We start from the raw sequence: 5,490 nt of genomic DNA on the forward strand, positions 1-5,490 counted from the left end.
CCTTCACTTGGAGAGCTGGTTACAACTCAGGGACTTGAGCCCCACACTCAGAAGTCACTCAAGAGTTCTCAGGTGACACCCATGAGGCCTTGTGCCTGTCACTCTCCCAAGCGCTGCTATTACTGCTGAACTGTGTAGTGAAATTGAAAATTTTGAGAGTCTAATAAGAAAATTTAGAAGTTAATAAGAATAATTGGTTCTCTAAAGTTGGGCCTTCTAGAAAACTGTAGATCAATGTATACCCCCATCTTGATTCTGGAAATCAAGAGCAGTATATGAAATTGAGATCCTGGTTATCTATTACAAAACTAGGAGTAATGAAAATGTCCACAAAGTGACACTAAAATATTTTTAGCAACAGTTTCTCATGGAATGGTCCAGTATGTTAATGATTGTTAAAAATTTCAGAAATTACTGTAATTGAGTAAAAACACATTACCCACAATATTGCTTTGATAATTTCTGAGTTCTCTTACCATTCTTTCAAGATATTGATATCATTTTTATACTAGTATTATAACTGCATGTTTATACAGTTTATAATGCATATCATCTGCTCTATGAGTTCTTCTGAGGTTCATGACTGTATACTGAAAAAATGTTTTCAGAAATTACTGTAATTGAGTAAAAACACATTACCCACAATATTGCTTTGATAATTTCTGAGTTCTCTTACCATTCTTTCAAGATATTGATATCATTTTTATACTAGTATTATAACTGCATGTTTATACAGTTTATAATGCATATCATCTGCTCTATGAGTTCTTCTGAGGTTCATGACTGTATACTGAAAAAATGTTATTAAGCACTGCCTTTTGTACAAGTGAAAGATGTAATCAGCAGGACTCAATCACTTGCTAGATATGGGGTTTGAGTAATAGAAAGCAACCATGACTTGAAAAACTAGATTTAAAGAAGAATTGTTCATTGAGGCAAACTTGAGTATGAATTAACAAATAAAAAATAAAGAGCAAACTGTAGATAACTTCTGCTGGGCAGAGGCCAGTCTAGTATAATGATAATATTTTCTTACATGTCATCTGTCCTCTCCATGTGTCTATCCTGTTAGAATTGGATCATTTACAAGTATTACATCACAGGGATATTCAGTGGTTCGTGAGTTATCAAACATATTTTCTTTCTTAACTATTATATTGATAAACTATATTATCTGATTTCAGGAAACATGAAATTTTATTATGTTAATTTTCTTAACTATTGATTGTTTACTGTTTTTCTTAGGCCATAAATTTTTTTTCTATAAGAATGAACATTTCACATAATGAAATTTGTTTTGAATTAATTCAGTGCATACCAAGAATGTGTGCTGTAGAGGCAGAAAAGGAAATTCACCAGATGTCATGAAGCCAAAGGAATAAATCACACAGGTGTGAACACATTCATGGACCCAGATGCTCCCAAGTCATCCACTTAAAAACTCACACAAACTAATTGCTGTTAAAAGATGAGGTGAATATAGTTAGTCACCCCAAATCTAGCCAAGGAGGATCTCAAGTTAGAGGCTGGTAATAGGCAGATACTTTTGTCAGCTTGATCCTGCTTGAACATGAGTGTAGACTGCCATGAACACATGCCTTTATCAAATTAAATATATCAGAGGGTGATCCTTCAAAACCAAGAGTTCAGTCACTAATCTTTAAATGAAAAAAATGTTGTCATTTATCAGTCCTTGCTTCCAATGTGTGATCCAACAGTTAAAATTCATTTGGACAGCTGTGTGCAGGTATAAGGAGGGGTGTTGCTTTGGGTCCATGAAGTTGTCTCTGTAACCAATGAAAGTCTTCTGCCCGTTGAAAGTAATGGGTTCTGTTTCACAGAAAAACAAATGCCTTTTGTACATACATTATATTGATAAATTGACAAGTGCCATTTAGACTCATTGAGAAGCTGTCTCTGGAGAGGGTATTTGATCCTCTTACTTTAGATTCAAGCATGTTTGTCTCAAAATGTCCTCCAAAGCCACTGTTGTTGGTCAGGCTGGTCCCCTGACTCTGTCACAAGGAAGAAAAACAACAAAACAGCCAAGGAGTAAAGGCATTGTGTTCTAAAGAACAATTAAAGCATAAATTCTTTCCAACAAAATTTGCTATTGTTTATTTTATGACACAAAGATATCTATAGTAAATGTAGTTAATAGGATTCACATCCATGGAGAGAACAGACATGACTTTCTGCCTGGAAGTCACTCAACCAGTAGTTGCAATATGATGGTCTAAGTAGGGTTGTTGAGCTGGATGGTAGGGAATGTTATGAACGTAGAGTTGAGGATATTTTGCTGTCTTCTGCTTCTCTCTATTTGCTACTTATACTCATCTAAAACAAAAAGCATGGCTAGGGAGATAGTTCTCTGGACTATACAAACTTCAAAATAGAGAGGGAAAGACCTGGAAATTGCAGCTGAGGAAGTCTTTGATGAAGATTAGGAGACTCAAGAATTCTTTTTATCTGGTCCCTTGGGGAACCCTTGATAGATTTCTGGATGGTGCTGTTTTTGGTAGCATGAAAGCTACATGATTGAAGGGATCATGGAGAAAAGCTGAGGCTTGGCACTAGGAGAGGCCAGGAGAGGCCATTGATAAAGATGCAGTCCCAGAGCTGTGGGATCACCACCAAAGGCAGTGGCATAAGTGGGATGGAGCCAATATGATCATAGGACCAGTTGGGGGTGCAGTGGATAATGGAGTCAGAGAACAGGATCTGCTCAAGCCTTTTAGGGCCAGAAGATCATGAGTGAATCCCAGATGTTGAACTTTTACACTGCTGGATTTCAGATTGTCTTTGATCTGTTTGTAATTCTTCTCTGGTTCTTCCATTTGGAAATGGGAAGGCATGTAACTTAGTTAGTTTTTGTTTTTTGACTGATTTCATGGTCTTTATTGACATTCCAAATGAACTATTCAGAGATGAAAGAGGAAACATCACAACAGACACCCAAAAGATCCAGAACATTATAAGGGAATACTTTAAAAACGTATACGCTACTAAATTTAAAAACCTAAAAGAAATGGATGGGTATCTAAAATCATAGGAATCACCAAAACTAAACCAAGAAGAGATAAACAGCTTAAACAGACCCATACAACATAAGGAAATTGAAACAGTAATACAAAACCTCTCAACTAAAAATAAAAGCCCAGGACCAGATGGATTTACAGGAGAATTCTACCAGATATTTAAAGACGATCTATACCTAATACTACTCAACTTATTAAAATGATAGAAACAGAGGGAGAACTTCTAAATTCCTTCTATAAAGCCAGCATCACTCTAATACCAAAACCAGGTAAAGATACAACCAAAAAAGAAAACTATAGACCCATATACTTAATGAATATAGATGCAAAAATTCTCAACAAAGTACTTGCAAACTGCATATGGACATACATCAGAAAGATTATCTACCATGATCGAGTCAGCTTTATTCCAGTTAAGCAGGAATGGTTCAAAATATATGTCAATAAATGTCATAAATCATATAAATGAACTGAAAGACAACAGCCATATGCTCATCTCACTAAATGTAGAGAAGGTCTTTGACAAAATTCAACATGAATTTATGTTCAAAATCCTAGAGGGAATTGGACTGGAGGGAACATACCTAAACATAATTAAATCTATTGTAGCCCCCCAAATAATTATTCTTCTGAGGGGTGTAAACCAGTCAGGGCAGAGCCTGCTGTGGAGACTTAGCTGCAGGGACCTAGCTGCAGAGAGTTAGCAACTCAGTCAGAGATCAGAATGAAGGAGGAGGTGCATGGCTGCTCTTGGAAAATGGACAGGGTGTTCTGCAAGCATGGAATTGAGATGGGGCATTTACAGACCTGGGGAGAGACCACAGGCCCACAGGGGGCCACAGGTGAAAGCTAATGGAGACTGAGAGCAGGGTGCAGAAGCAATTGGAAAGACCTCCAAGCATTGTCCTGCAGTTTCTTTCTTTGTTACCCGGCACTCTCTACTATAAACCCAAGTAAAAATGACATGTTAGTCTGTGAGCCTGGAGCCTTGGGAGGGAGCCTCCCAAGAAGGGAAAAGGAAAAAAGAAAATTTAACGGGACAACTATATACATCAAACCCAAAGCCAACATCATTCTAAATGGTGAACAACTGGAAGCATTCTCATTAAAATCAGGAACCAGACAAGGCTGTCAACTATTTTCACTCCTTTTTGATATAGTGCTTGAAACTCCTGCAAGAGCAATAGACAAAAGAAAAGGAAATTAAAGGAGCAATAATAGCAGAAGAGGTCAAATTATCCCATTTTGCAGATGATATGATATCTAAGAGATGCCAAAAATTACACCAGAAAACTCTTAGAAATGATTAACATATTTAGTAAAGTGGCAGGTTACAAAATTAATCGACAAAAGTCAGTAGCCTTTCTATATACAAATAACAAGCAATCAGAGAAAGAGTACAGGGAACTGATACAAAAATAGGCCCACAAAATTGAGTATATACAATTTCATCCACCTGATATTTGACAAAGGCGCCAAGAACATTCACTGGAGGAAAGACAGCAACTTCAACAAATGGTGCTGGCAAAACTGGATCTCCACCTGTAGAAGAATGAAACTAGGCCCCTCATCTTTCACCTTGTACAAAAGTCAACTCCAAATAGATCAAAGACCTCAATGATATAAAATCTGAAATTCAGAAACTGCTAAAAGATAACATAGGCAGCACCCTCCAAGATATAGGCATAGGGAAGGAATTTCTAAATCAGACACCCACTGCTCAGGCACTAAGGCCAACAATCAGTAAGTGCGACCTCATTAAATCACAAAGTTTCTGTACAGCAAAAGAAATGATCAATGAAGAGAAGAGTAAACCCACTGAGTGGAAGAAAACCTTCACCAGCTATACATACAAGAGAAGATTAATATCCACAGCTGGGGCTACAAGGAGACCCTGTCTCAAAAAAGACAAAAAAAAAATCTTTAAACTTTTTATTTTTTATTTTTCTATTTTATGTGTGTGTGTTGCCTGCATGTATGTAGAGTGCATCCATGGATACAATGCCCACAGGGGCCAGAAGATGGTGGTGTTAGATTCCTTGAAACTGTAGTTATGAATGGTCAGATGCTAGTCCTCAATTGAGTTCTGGGAGCTGAACTTGGGTCCTTTGGAGTAGCAGCCATCACTCTTACTGCTAAGCTATCTCTCCAGCCTCATAGAGTGTTTGAACTTTTTAAAGACTGTGGGACTTTTAAAATTTGTGATAGTAACATGAGATCTTTGTATAACCAAGAAATAATAGGTTTGGTTTAATATTGATGTGTTTGTGTCTCAGGTTGACAAGGGGTCTGTGATGGCTAATCCTGGGTGTCAACTTGATTGGATCTGAGATTAACTGAAATGAAAGAGATCTTCTTGACTGGATCATCTGAAGCCGGAAGACACACCCTAAATGTGGGCATTACCTTCTGATGGCAGCCGGTATAAAAGACCAAGGCAGAGGAGAACGCG

This window comes from Nannospalax galili, unplaced genomic scaffold (assembly GCF_000622305.1).
Source record: "Nannospalax galili isolate Female #2095 unplaced genomic scaffold, S.galili_v1.0 scaffold158, whole genome shotgun sequence".
In the NCBI taxonomy this organism is placed as follows: domain Eukaryota; kingdom Metazoa; phylum Chordata; class Mammalia; order Rodentia; family Spalacidae; genus Nannospalax; species Nannospalax galili.